General features: G+C 33.3%; 1 long non-coding RNA gene across 1 annotated transcript in view; it reads left to right on the top strand.

The window, feature by feature from the left end:
* The window catches only part of LOC140698113 (uncharacterized), a 147,389-nt gene extending 132,868 nt beyond the window's left edge, over positions 1-14,521 (top strand). Inside the window, exon 3 of the long non-coding RNA XR_012075575.1 lies at positions 14,340-14,521. This is a non-coding gene — a long non-coding RNA (uncharacterized lncRNA). The remainder of the gene's footprint in view (positions 1-14,339) is intronic.
* The last annotated feature ends 1,097 nt before the right edge of the window (positions 14,522-15,618 follow it).

Genomic DNA, 15,618 nt, shown 5'->3' on the forward strand with positions numbered 1-15,618 from the left:
CAGCGGGCAGTAGTCAATTTAGTAAGGTCTTATCCATCACAACTGAAAAGATACCAGGCATTGACTTGATGAATGGAAGATAAATCATGAGAGGGTTATCCATTCAGGCAAAGCTGAATGACACTGACAGAGCCCTGCGTGAAAGCTCATTTTGTGTTTGCCTGTACTGGCGCGAGCTTCACTTGCCAATGATATCGGTGGCTTCCCCTGTATGACGCCTTCTCTCTTTATTCCCTTCAACAAGTCACCCAGTTGGTAAAATGAAAGAAACACCAAGGAGACAAGATGCTATTATGATCTAAAAATTCAAGTTCAAAAATGTATTTTGTCTTTGTTCTTCGCTACAACAAAAACAAGTGCACACTTTTTGTTGTTGTTATTATGTGGGAACAGATGAAACAGCTCCAATAGATTAGACTTAGAATGTTAATGGGGCCTGGAGGCATTACTCCATGTTTAGCCTTAAGTGTTTCACTAAAATAATTTGATCACAGTGCTATTCTATTTGGAAAATAAGCAATAAATTTCTTTGTTTATTTTAAAGCTTTCAGAAACCTAGGACTAATTCTGGGAAATTAAACATTTTGAGCATTTCATTAAATAGTAACATTTTGAGCATTTCATTTTCATGTAACATGTTAAAACGAAATGAGTAAAATTATTCTGTGTTTTCTCTCACATTTTTATAGCAGTCTATTAAATATGGAAAATTAGTGACTATTCATGTTAAAAATCAAACTAGTTTTGTATAGGACTAATAGGACCATGTTACTTAAAATATTTTCACATCATGATATAGGAACCTGTAGAGACCTCACAAAAGATACCTCAGGTGTTAAAACCAAACACAGTGTATACCTGCTGTTTTGCATTCTTGATAATATTCAAAAGAACTGAAATGATTTAAGGTAGCCAATTATCAGTGACTCACATTTAGTGATAATGTAGATGGAAAATTTGAGTCATATAAGATTTTAGCCATTTTCTCCAAGGTACTGATAAATTTGTAAAATACTCTAAAATCAAAGAATAGAGAAACTACATAGTTCATTGCTGCTATTTTTATATAAATCATTGCTACAGTGCCAGAAACACTAAGGAAAATATAAATATGTACCACTCTAGGGTAAATTTAAATGAGATTAAGTTTTTGGAGTATTTTTAAAATTTGTTGTAGTTATCAAAATGAAAGAAAATTTTTAAAAAGAAAGAAACAAATATGCAAATCGATACTACATCTTTTATATCTCACTTAACCATCAGTAAAAAAAAAATACTATAAAAGCCCTTTAAATAATCATTCTCTGAATTTGAGAAAGAAGGAAACAATTTTTAAAATTAATATAATCTCATTCTAAAGTACATCAACAGTTGCTTAATTTCAATATAGAAAGAATGAATAAAGAGGCCTTTTTAAAATGTCAATATTATAACAATTTTCATTTATATGCTAACATCTTGAATAAAGGAACTAAGAAAATGCAGCTTTTCAGTTGAGTGAAATAACAAGAAATCAAGAATTATGTCAAAGTAGTCATTAAAAAATAAACTTTTTTTCTGTTCCACTTTGCCTTTGGTATCTTCCCTATGGAAAACTTTATGGTAATCAGTCTACCCATCTGATACTATGCTACTTTCCATACTGTCATAAATTACAGTTTTCATAATTTATTACGATGTTATATGTTGTATCAATCTGATATAAATAGTAAGAAATGTCATATTCTAGAACATATCAAAATCAAAATGTTATTTCTTTATGGAAGGACTACATGAAAAAAACTCATCTTTAAAGACATATCCTAAAGGCTAGTTTATAGTATATTTATCTGCATTTATATTTCTTGTGCAGGCATAATTAAAACCTAAAGAATATTCTTCACTTCCTGATTTTTAAAGTATTAACTTGGAAGTAAATTCCTCAATGTAGTAAAGTGCATTCATTATTGAAAATGACCAGTCGATTTAAAGGATGTACTGGTTTTTGTCACTAAAGGCAATATAATTATATTTAACTTAAAAAAAGAAAAAATTTTCTCTTGATAATCTAACTTTGTTAACATTATAAGTACCTTTTTCATAGCTATTATTAAGTTAAACTGGTATCTCTCTCTATTCCTGTGTATTCAATTCATTCAATATTAAATTATAGTTAGTATGGGAAGAAAATGTATTATGTACTCTTGGGAGTTAAATGACACAATTTAATTATGCATGTATTATAATAAAGTACAGGCTTGTTTAGCATAGACAATGAAGTTTCAGAGACACTGCTTGCAGATGAGATCTGGGCAAATGTCAAAATAGAAGTCATATTTGAAAGTAAGTAGAGATTCAGAGAGGGAGAGAAAACTTCAAGTAGAACAAAATAGATTTGGAACATGTTCATGATACTGACAAAACCATGGAATAACAGTCCTCTTCTGTAAGGATGTTGGATTTGTGTAAGAGAACAGAGTAAGAATAAGTCTGAAAACGATGTTTGGTGTGGATTTTGAAGAGCTTTGACTACTTGCTTGAGGAGCGGAAATATTTTCCAGAAGGCAATAGGGAGATGGGAAAGTTTTTGAGCATGAGTATGACATAATTGAATTTGAACATTAGAATAATCAGTGTGACAGCTCTATGCAGAGTGGGATGTTCAGGTAAACAGCGGAGAGAGGGAGAGGAGATTTTGAGCCTGCAGCAGTGGTCAGACAAAAGGGAGTGAAATGGAACTGAAGCAACAGACACAGAAGATACAAGAGGGAGAATTCACAAGGATTAACATCATGTAGTAGAGTGAGGAAGGAAAATGAAGGTGTTGAAAGGGAGCAGCAGTTTCAAAACTGGACAAAATGGTAGCACACTGTATGTAGAATTAAACAAGAATTTCATTCAAGAACTAGTGTGACTGTTGATCTCAGCATGCTCCCATTTTCAGTGACTTGTCTCATCTGGTGGTCATTTTCCAGCTTCCAAATTATTTGTAAAAAATTTTTTAATATATATTATATAGAATATAATTTTGGACACAAAATTTTGTAGAATAAGGTATTTAAAATCAGTTTCCACATTCTCTTCCGTAAACTAGTACTTCCATTAACTTTTTTCTATTACATACTTAAAAATAATAATACATGGCTTAAGAAATACGATGATCCAGCAAATTTGTTTGCATGTTTTTCTCCAAACTCTTTACAGTCTATTATTTTGTCATTAATTTTTCTCCATTGAAATGTATTAATAGAGCTTTTTCTTATAAAGTTCATTTTCAATTACAGGCTTTCCCTGTGATGAAACAAAATGCCTTAGAGCAGGTTTTAGATGAAGTCTTGGATGGAATTATGAATTGGATAAATTGCATCACTGACAAAACTTGGAATTTCTCACTAAGTATACTAGTGACTATAGAATTACAAAAGTATGAGTGTTCATATTGGTGAGGCACAAGGTTCCTTCCTCTCTCTTCCCCTTTATTTCTGTCAACCTTCCTCCCCCACTTCTCAATCATATCTGCCTCTCCCACCCTATCAGCGTCTCTACCCATTTCATTTTTATTCTCTAACCCTCTGACTTCTCTTTTTCTCACACCTTCTCTCATATCTTCATTCCTTTCCTTTATGTATTTATTTTATTTTTTACTATGAATTTTCAATAAGAATAATATTCTTACTGCAACATCGATATCCTGTGTAGTTCACATTAGAACAGCAATTATATGAATTAATACAACATTCATTGTTAGTCAAAAAGTGCATTACTAAATATACACATTTTACTTCAAAGTGAATGTAATGTCTTAAAAAACACACAAAAAACCTATTTGAAAAAATTTATATTGCTTTAAAAAAAACTAAGGAACTGCTATATTCTTTTATTCATTTGTTTAGCTCCTTTAATATTCTCAGGTGTGATTTTACATTATAAAAACAATCATGGGTACACAAACATCTTAATAAAAAGAAAAGCATCTTAATGATTTTGCCAACAGTACAGTAACAGTAAAATAAATAATTTTACATAGGAATCAACTGACTATAAGAACAGCATAAATTTACTTATAAGATATGTGGTAAAAGTCTTTTAAATTATCTTGAGTTAGATAAATTTATATAAAATTTTAATGATACTAATCTTTAAATGTTAATTTTTAATATTTAGTTTTTTCTAAGGAACTGTTAAAAATGTACTCTGTTCATTAAGCATAAAGTTTTCAATATCTATTTTTATTATCCTCATTGCTGAGTAAATGGCTTGTCTATAACACATGGCACTAATACTATGTATATGAATAATCAACACTTTGCTGCATGAAGGGCATTTTAGGTTTAAAGGCTTCATAGCCATAAAACACAATAGTTTTAGAACTAAACATGCATATTTCAAAATGAATAATTAGGCAAATATGTGACTCTTTGGCATTCTCTGTTGTTCAACATTTAAAACATGTTTTAAGCTATTTGTAAAAATAGTCATATTAAAAAATACAGATTGAGTCCATATAAACTCTTAAGTGATAGAGTGTACAACATCTCAATATGGCCTCTTGCCCAGTGGTGACAGAAAAACAAATCACTGGAAACTTTCAAATGGTATATTCAAGCAGTGAACTTATGGATTATTAAGAAGTCAAAGCTACACTGAAAAGTTTAAAATTAAGTTGTAATTGAGCTCTTTAATGTCCACAGTAGCATATGATTATTTTCACTGATTTAAATAGTTTACACTTAAAATTTCTGTAGTTGGCTTAATTGAGGTGCCATTTGTGCTATGGAGTCAATGTAACATTTTAAAAAATTTGTGAAAGTGTTAGTATGTAAAGATTATGGATATGCCAGATAATTCTAATGGAGTTTCAATTCAAAATGCTGAATTAAGAATTTATCTTTCATCTAATTATTACTGCACACAAGAAATACTCACCTTTTAACAAACACTTGTGTCCTAAAAATGGGAGAATATGATCCTTTCCTGTATGTAGTAAATATAGTAATAAATAAAATACATTTCTGAGATTTCTTATAATTTTCTACTTATCTTTACTCATGATTTTACTCTCAAAGCAAAATATTTTATTAATATAATAATTAATACATGTTATAATTTCATATGATCACTTTCTTATGGTGACTAAAACAGTTTTAAGGTTGAAGAAGAAATTAACATTACTATGTTAAACCAAACCAAATTTAATTTAAAATTAATAAGCCATGAACGAATTTTAGCAAAATTCTATTGCCTTGTTTCAGATTATGATCATTTCCTTTTTATTTTTTTAATCTCCCAAAGAGAAATGTTTTGCCAGGCTATCTGCTGGACATCAGGTATGAAAGGTTTCCCCAGTGGTTCCTTGCATGGAGGAGAAGATTAAGTACCCACAACATTTTGTTTGGAGCCAAGCATACATGTTTAGGAAACCAAGGATGTTCATGATTATAGTTGCTTAGGATTAGGGCACCATACTGAATTAAATCCAAGAAGGATTTAAAATATTGCAGCACCATTTTTCTGTTTTACTGAATAATTGGTAACACTAGATTACAAGATTTGCAAGCTCCTGAGTTGCTGTATTTTCATAGGGAAAAGGTTCCTTTCATTCAAACTTAATAAGCTTGGCCTCTATCAGCTTTTCTCACATCAGCCCAAGTGTCACATTTGGGCTAGGGGAAGCTTGTTAGCAGTAATTACCAGCAGTAGGTTCTATTATTTGCCAAAGTAATTTTCACTGCTAAGTACCACCAAAACTGCCTCAAGCCTTTAATTTTTTCCCTTCCTCTTGCCTTCCTTTGCTTTCTTTTAAGTTAGTGCATTTTCCCATGATACTGCTCTCTGTGGTGTGGGACAAGGCAGAGGGAAGGCCCTGGGTATCAATGTGCTCTTGAGACACGGGGTCAGGCCTAGCGAAAGCCTTTCACAAACAGAGCCTGAACTCTATTAGAGATGCAAATCCACTCTCTGAGTGAGGATTGTTTCAGCCACATAATGGAGGCCGAGGAATTCCACTGTAGCTCGCCTTTCAGCGTGGGCCCTTTGTCTGCGTCTTAGCAAATTTCAGCAGCCTGTTTAAACTCCAGCTATTGTCCCCTTGGCTTCATTGATTTCTCTGCCTGCCACCAACTCACAATGGACTGATATGAACATCTTTGTTGCTGCTTTTGTACTGTATATCAGAGTAATGTTTCAGCAGATTGAGGCCTAGGAGGAAGAATTAAACCTGTACTACACAGAGCATGATGAATTGCAGGATTTACATATCATTTTGAGACTTTGGGGGTTGGGGTGAGGGACGGAGAGGTCGTTGCTGAATGCTGTTGTGTCTCAAAGGATGTTGTCCGAAGACAGAGTGACAGAAAAGGAAGTGATTTAGATAGTCCCTGACAGCTTAATACACAGAATACAGACAAATTGTGGAAATTCACAGACATCCTGTCCTTTTCCTATATATAGCAGATTTGATTCTGAATCTCAGTGTGGTTCACATGAAGGAGCTTAATGTGGTTGTCTCGTTTTACTCTTTGAGAACTTCAGTGGTAGAAATACTGTTATTTTAGATCCCATTATTCTTGTTTGACATAAAAATGTCCACTATTTGGGGACTCTCTCATGCTGGAGGCAAATCTTTCAATGTAAGCAGCAGTAATGATTTACAAAACCTATTGTCACTTTATTCATACAATTAAGTGATCTTTATCTACTTTTAAGGTGTTTCTAAGTATATACATTTTTTAAAGACATATTCAAGTGGTCTACAAACTATGGAATCATCTTCCTTCCAATACTGAAAGATAATTATAAAGAAATATTCAGTTGCATGCTAATAAATGTTTAATAGCTGGTTCTCCTAGGGAGAACAAAACTGATGTGTTGCATCTGCTATTTCTGTGATGTATATACTTCCACCATGACCAATTTCAACTTGTCGTTGTGAGGTCACTGAATGTGGAGTTGGGAAAGGAATATACCATTTGGCTTCTGTAAGCCTTACAAGGCAGTTTCCAGCACAAAAATTGGAATATCTGATTGCCTTTTTTTTTCTATTTTGTTATAAACCAACATCCTTCTCAATAATCTTAAAAACTTGGGAGAATGATGCTATAGAAATGCATAGATAACAGTGATTAAAATATTATAATTGCAGGTAGTTTTCATCTAAGAGATAGCACATATATGAGTGACATAATTTATGTGCAAATTATGTTTTTTCCATTTATTTTTTAACCAGTATCTTTGGACTCTATATGGTATGTGATTGGCATCAAAATGAAGGGGTAGAAATGAATCTGAATAGACTCATTTTACATGCTTCAACATTCCAAGAAGTACACAGTTGGGACAGAAGGAAGTTTTCATTTCTTGATTAAAAGAGAAGAATCACTTATTTGATGAATTCTGGTGAATACACTCAAAGAATAAAATGGTATAACTTCTATTCATATGCACATCAGGATCACAATACCTTACATGGACATCTACTTATAAAAATATGAGATTAAGAGAAATTAAAAAAAAACTTCTGCTTTATATTCCAAAAATTACTGAATTGCCTATAAATTCCAGAATATACAATGCAGTTTCACACTTATATACTATTGCATCTGCTGTTCTTTCTACTTTGAGTGCCCTTGCATCACGTTTATAAATCTTTAGTATAAAAGTTATATTTACACTACACTGTAGTCTATTAAGTATGCAATAGCAACATGTCTAAAAAAGTTACATAGCTTAGTTTAAAAAATACTGGACTGCTAAAAATGCAAAAAACAATTACAACAGTAACATCAAAGATCACTGATCACAGATCACAGAGCACATACCAGATATAATAATGAAAAAATTTGAACTATCGCAAGAGTTATCCAAATGCGACACATAGAGTGAGCAAAGGCTATTGGAAAAATGGTGCCAAGAGATTTGTTTGACACAGGTTTGCCACAAACTTTCAACTTGTAGCAAACACAGTATTTGCAAAGCACAATAAAACAAGATATGCCTGTACAAAAAATGTAGTAAGTAACTGAATTGGGCATGGGTGATTCCCTAAGTAACATTGGGAGTGAATGGAGACTATAATACTGAAGGCAAAAGTAAGTGTGTATAAAAACTGTACTCTAGTTGATAAAGCTGTTTCCCGTGGAGGAGGTTAACAATTCTGACAACACTCTATATGTGTATTAGACAGTTGAGTAAATGTATGACAAATGACAGTAGCCAGGCTTCTCATAGTCATACTGAAAGGTTACAGACAAACAGGGAGAAAAGGCTAGAATAATCCACGGAATAGAGAATTTAAGTTTTAAAAATCAATATGAATTCATGTTTACCTTAATACAGATGCACACAGAATTTTTAAGATAACTATACACATACGGTTTAGTCTACATGCCTGTATTTCCTTGTTCTGTCAGCTGAGAAGGTTAAGAAGCAATGACACTCTGATATCAATGAGTGTACCTAGCTCATAGATCTTGATTTCTTTAATACTAGACTCTAAGAAAAGGAACTAAGGAGCCTTAAGAAATGGCTGATTCTAGGGATGAAGAAGAGAATATGAAAGATAAACCTAGAGAATCTTGTAGTGTCAGATAGTAAGGAACTTCTAAATAATAATAATGATAATGATTATAATAAGGGTACATTAACTAGAGAAGCCAACTGAAATAGCTCCCCATGGTAAAAGCTGGAACAATTTTAGTAGCAATATAAATGGATTATAGTTAAAACTGTAAAATTAATATCCATAAGCCCATACTAATATAGATAAATGATCAAATAAGCAAACGTGTAGGTGAGAAAACACAAATACCCAGTATGGAAGAATTCCAAACAAGTTACATAGATACTTTCCTCAAAGGAGTGCAGCATTACTCCTCAGTTCTTAAGTGTGATCTGTGCAGTGACTTCCTTCCGTGGCCAGTATAGAAGAAAGAGAAAAAGCATGATATTGCAGTACAGTAGAGAAACTTGGCAAACACTATCTCAACCAAGTGATCAAGGTTATATCAAAATAGTCATGTTTATATATATGTTTTGTGCGATGTGATGAAAATGGCATTTTACCTCTGTGGTCTTCCTTCTAAAAACTATGAGCTCATTTTAATCATGTGAAGAACATTAGACAAATCCCAAATGAGTTAGATTCTACAAAGCACCAACTCAGTACTCTTCAAAATTGTCAAGGTCATCAAAAACAAGCAAAATCTAAGAAGTCATCACAGCAAAGAGCAGTCTAAGGAGATAGCATGACTGCTATGATTTTAATGTTTGTCTCACACCCACCACCACCAACATATTTGAAATCCTATCCCCCAAAGGTGATGGTCTTTTGGAGGTGCTTAAGCCAGAAGTTGGACCCCTCATGAATAGGATTAGTACTCTAAAAAAGAAACTTCCTAGTCCCTTCTACCATGTTAGGAGATAGTGAGGAGGCACTAGCTTTGAATCAGGAAGAGAATCTTCACCAGAAGGTGATCATGCTGATGCCTTGATCTTGGACTTCACAGCCTCTAGAACTATGAGCAGTTAAGTTTCTATTGTTCATAATCTACCCAATTGGTATTTTGTTATTACAGTCCAAATGCACTAAGACAGTGAATAATGTGATGTGGTATTGTGCACTGGATCCAAAAACATAAAAAGAAAATTTAGTAAAAAATATGTAAACCTTCTCTGTTAATAATACCGCATCATTATTGACATCAGTTACTGTGACAAGTATATCAAAATAATGTAAAATGTTAATAATAAAGGAAACTTAGGGTGGGTACATGCAAACTAGTTATCTTCTCAAACAGGGTATATGAAAACTATCTTCTTAAACCTCTAACTCTGAAACTATTCTGAATTTTAAAGTTTATTTAAAACATACAGAAAACACCCTTGATGACTGAGCCAATGTGCAAGATTTTGTGAAAGTTTATATGAACCTGAGATACAGAAGTTTCTGTCCCACTTCCTCTTTCCTTTCACGAAGTAATCCTTTCATTCCATTTCAAACTGTGACATGATTGTAATACTATTTATTGAATATTCTTCCTCCTGCTTTTTTTTTTATCTTAGATGTGGTTCTATAATTAACTCCTTGATTTTATATACATACATTTCTTTTTGCATTTTCTGACAGTCATGTTCATTTTTTTATTCTGTGGACCATTTAAAAAAACACAAGAAACTCTTATTAAAATTGCAGATTTGAAGGTCCTAATCAAGTTATTTTTATACAGTAGCCTGGGGTCAGACGCAGGAATCTGAATTTTTATCGATATTACAAGAAAAGATTATCTATTCCAAAATTTGAGAAACACTGGTCTAAGATGTCTAGAGGTAGAGTCCTCATTTGTTCTTATTTCTCCCCTATTTTTTGTAATAATTTTATTGTTTGTATATGAAATTATCTTGCTGTGTACAGAAAAAAATTGTTGGACACCAATTATTCCCTTGCTTTTTCAGATGAGTTTCTTGATTAAATAATTCTAAAACTCTTGTTGGTGTTGTAGCTTTTAATAGACATGCTAGAAGTTGCAAATGTTGGCATATTTTACAAATTTCTGCTGCTTTTAAGTAGGTCCCCCAATTTTAATCATTTCTCTTATATTTGTAATTTTTTCTGTTTTAAAAGAAATTTACTTAATCATCGATCCATTTTCCAAATTTCTAGTATTTTTTATAATCTGACCATCTCCATCTAGCAATATACTAACACTTCAAATTTAGAATGTCTAAAATTGACTCAGTTTTTTTCTCTTTCTGCTCTTTCTTTGGTGCTTATATTTCAGTTAATGGCAACACTAGTCTCTAAACCTGATATCTTGGAACTATCTTTGTGTTATTCCTGTCCATTGTCTTGCGTATCAGGCTCAATATCAGAATATAACAAAATTTTCTCATTCTACTCTTCCTTTTCTCGGTGGACACTATCACAACTTAAGTAGTTATTTCCTTTCTGAAATCTTGATATCACATCCATTCCCAAGGCATAACTCTGATCTGTCACCACTCATAATGACCACTGTAAATTAGTGGCTAATAAATGTAGTTGATATGGTTTATTGAAATCATCCATAGGTCTCTTTTAAAAGTGACAACTATGTTTTTCTTTCTGTATGGGTTTGTTGAGCTTGGTGAACTGTATCATTTTCACATTTCCCAATGGAAAATTACTTTGCTTGAATTACTGGTTTAATGACAACAGACCTTCCAATCATCCAACTAAGATATGTACAAACATGTATGTAATACACAGTTAGCTGTGGCTGCCCTAATAAAGTACCACAGACTGAATGACTTAAGCAATAGAATATTTACTTTCTTGTAGTTCTGGAGGCGAGAACCCTGAGACCAAAACATCAACATGGTTTCTTCTGAGGCCTCTCTCCTTAGCTTATAGATCGTTATCTTCTACTTGTTTCCCTCCATGGTCTCCCGTGTGTGCCTGTATGTGTCCTTATCTTTTCTTCTTATTGGGACACCAGTCATACTGGATTGAGGCCCACCTTAATGATCTCCTTTTAACCTAATTACCTCTTAAGACCCTGTCTTCAATTAGTCAAATTTTGAAGTTCGAGGGGTTAGGATTACAACATATGAATTTCAGACACAAAATCAACATATACATATGCAGGAAACAATGAATGGTTATGCATAAGCTGAGGGTAAAATTATTTATTGAGTATTGATCTTGTTAAGTACTTGAGAAATCTAGTTCAATGAAGGAATAAGGCATGGTCTTAGGGTCAAAAGGCACATAACCTATTGATATGCAAGAGACTGGAATAGACACTATCACTGAGGTAAATGTAGATATCATGGAACATGCAAATGAAGAAACTACCTGAGATAATCAGGCAAGATCATCCGACTGAAATATTCTCCTTGTGGCATGTGAGTCTACCCTTCTACACAGCTGTTGTATAAGCTGCCCACTCTGAAACCCTCTGATTGTCCCATTACATTTTCCCTGGCTAACTCCTACTCTAGTTTAAACATCCCCACCTCTAGTAATGCACCTTATATGTTCCCCTGGCACCGACCTTCTACTTCCTTTATCAAAACACTCATCAAATTTTATTGTAATTTTAAGAGTATATTGCCCTCTTACCTGAAATGTAAAACTCATTGCTTTAATGGCATGTTTTTATTAATGTATTTCAGTAATGATTTTTTCCCTAATAGCTGACCGTACAGATGGAAGAAATGGTGCTCAGGTAACATTTGTGAAATGATTGTGGACAGATGTGAATGAATTAATGAAAACCACCACTGGATAACAAATTAACCCTTTTCATATTTAACAGAACTTTATGTCAAGTTTTCTGAGAGCTAAAAACTCAACTAACAAATAGTGTCTGCAGTTTCTTTTTCTCTTGAACAAACTTCATGACTTTCAATGTTAAAACCCCCTTTGCTGTTCTAAAGAAATACTGCAACTCCTTTACTTTTCAAATGTGTATATAAATCTCTATTCAGATATGTATTGTACTTGGTTTTAAAAATTTATATTTAAATATGTTTTTAAAGCATACAGTATCACTCTTTTGAAGTTTGTTTACTTCTGGGTTCATGGGCCTTACTTCCTAGAGTATACACCAAAACAACTTGTGGAAAGGTAGGATTAGAGAATGTGAAATAAGAAGACGTATCTCTCACTATATAGATCTACATATAGGTCTCTGGTCCTAGTTCCTAACACAGAGCTCCTAAAACCATTGTAATGTCCTGAATGATAGAGGTGTTCAGAGCATCTTACACAGAACTACTTTGAAATTCCCTGGGTGATATGAGCATCTTTTCTTCTAAAGAGGGAACTCTTGGTGGGCTCCTGAATTGGAGCTGATCACCAGAAAGACCAAACCATGATTAGAAGCTAGAAGCTTTCAGCCCCATCCCCCTTCCTCTGGGGACGGGAGGAGGGCTTGAGATCAATTATGCCTGTATGATGAAGTTTCCATAAAAATGCTAACGTCCAGGGTTCAGAGATCTTCTGGATGGATGACACATCCACATGCCAGGAAGGTGACACATCCCAAATCTATGGGGACAAAATAAGTTTCTGATATGGCTTCCCCAACAGCCCTTGTGATCAACAGTCTCCCCTTCTCCCAGTGCCTTCCTTGTGTGTCTCTTAGTTAAGACCCCAGTGGAGTTTACCAAAACCCTCAATTTAGGTTTGAATTGACCAATCTGGCCTTCACCTGGAAAACCCCAAAGGTCTCTAATAAAAACCCTAATGAAGGCATGAGCCCTAGGTCCTATAGCTCTCTCTGTCTGCATTCTTCCTTAACCTCCCTATGTGGAACCCTCAAGGTGTACTCTGTACTTCCTCCAGGACCTATGAGCAATAAACTCTATTTCAGTTTCTCTTGTGGCCCACAGCTTACCATGTGGCTCCTTGTTCTCCACTTTGCAAGTTTTAATTTGAAACATACGTAACATATCATAAATATATTGTAGATAATATGTTACGGATAAAAATCAAAGACAAGATGGGGCCTCTCTTCTTGGGATATATGGCATTATGATTATTTTTGTTATTGTTTGTTAATCATATTAGCTTTAACAACATTCTATAAAGTTCTTAAATATTTGTGTACTTTTCTATCCTGCAACAACTTCACAGCTTTTGCCTATATCACATCTTAATCGTGTGAGGCGTGTACTGGTTAAATTTTTAAAAAATACTTTATTTTATTTTTTTATTGACATATAGCTGATTTACAATATTGTGTTAGTCAGGTATACAGCAAAGTGATTCAGTTATACATATACATATGCATATAGTCTTTTTCAGATTCTTTTCCATTATAGTTTATTACAAGATACTGAATATGGTTCCCTGTACTATACTGTAGGGACATTGTTGTTTATCTATTTTATATATAGTAGTGTGTATATGTTAATCCCAAACCTCTAATTTATTTCTCCCCCATGTCTTCCCTCTTTGATAACCATAGTTTGTTGTCTGTCTGTGAGTCTATATTTTATATCTATAAATATATATAATATTTTAAAATATTAAAAATATTTTAAGTAATCATTTTTATTACATCAAGTTAGATAAGTTATGGAAGCATTAGGAATAGTCCCTTTCTAGAGGAAGAAGTTAATGATTACCTTCAGCTTTAGATAGTTTTAAAGAATTTGAACAAGCTATTGAACTTAATTCTACAGACACTGCTAATATTTGCATTACTTAATGTCTTAATGGAAATCTCTTCATTCTTTGTCTTTTGAGTTCATTCTCCTCATTGTTAGTATTTCCTAATGCTTCCTTTTTTACAGTATTTTATGTGCCTGTCTTGGCACCTGATCAGAAGAGGAAGGCATAAAATTCATACAATGCTTTAACCTTGTTTTCATTCCAGAGACAGATCTCCCCTTAAGGACCAATTTTGAGAATTCAGACACCTGGTCTCTTGAAGCGAACCCTGGAGGAGAGCTCCTAATCATCTTTCAGTGTTCACATACAAATGGAATATAATTTTAAACTTTAAAAAATGATGAAAGTATGCATATTCATAGTTAATCTTTATATAACATTCTGAAGAAACTTAGGCTCTTTTCGAGCAGAATATGCAGTAGAATCCTGCAACTGAAAAGGGAAATATTGCCTCTAATAAAAGTTAGAACCTCAGAGTCATTGCTATTTTGGGACCAAACAGGTCATGTATTACATAGGTTTATATTAAATACATGTGCAAAGTGTAAGATCCTTCAAGCATTTATTGAGTGACTTATATAGGTGAGGTACTGTGGATGACACAATGAATGTCAGAAATTAACACAATTAACAAAAATAATGTATCTAGAAAATTATTTCATCTTGTGTTAATGACAATATCTATAAAAGCAACTTTGGAATCTCTTTTTCTGGTTCAACATGAGTTGTGCATTAAGACATCAAAATTAAGTACCAGTTTATTGTTGTTAGATGTGAAAGAAATGATGGATGGCCCAGAGTTTTTACAGTCACTCAGCAAATTATTATCTTTATTTCTGTATTTCTCTTTTGAAAGCTACTGTACTCAAACTGAAGTTCCATAACTTTATTAATAGAGCCCTAAATCCTGATATTGTTCTCTTTACTGTAAATAGTTTTCCTGTTTATAATGTCCTCCAACTTTCTTAGCAACTCTCAGAGGAAGTAGATTAATACGAATTTTCCTCTTACATTTGGCTAGCTGAAGTTCATACAAAAACAAAGTCCATGTCCTATACATTGACAGCACTTCTGCCTTTTGCCTTTTTGTGTCGGGTTGTGAAAATAAGGAAAGGTCTGAGAGAATTAAAATCTTAGCCTTTGGGCTCCATGGTAGATGCATCATTGAACTATCCAGGGTTGTCAGGGGTCTTAGCTCTGTGAAGGAAACTAAAACACAAACTTTAGGGAAAATAGACTTACTTTCCTTTTGACCTGAGTACATTTTCTTTCTGCTTTGCTGTTCCTTAGACAAATGTTATTTCCTGTGATGCTTAGCACAGTAGGCTATTTTGTTGAAAGTTTCTAAGTTTCTTTTGATCTCTTTGGATAATTGTCACTGAATAAGGACACTATATAATAATGGGCACCATCTTCATCATACAGTAATTATACAAAGGATCAAATAGGAAGAAACCAATCCTTTTAAATGCAAAGCATTTAAG

This window comes from Vicugna pacos, chromosome 1 (assembly GCF_048564905.1).
Source record: "Vicugna pacos chromosome 1, VicPac4, whole genome shotgun sequence".
In the NCBI taxonomy this organism is placed as follows: Eukaryota; Metazoa; Chordata; class Mammalia; order Artiodactyla; family Camelidae; genus Vicugna; species Vicugna pacos.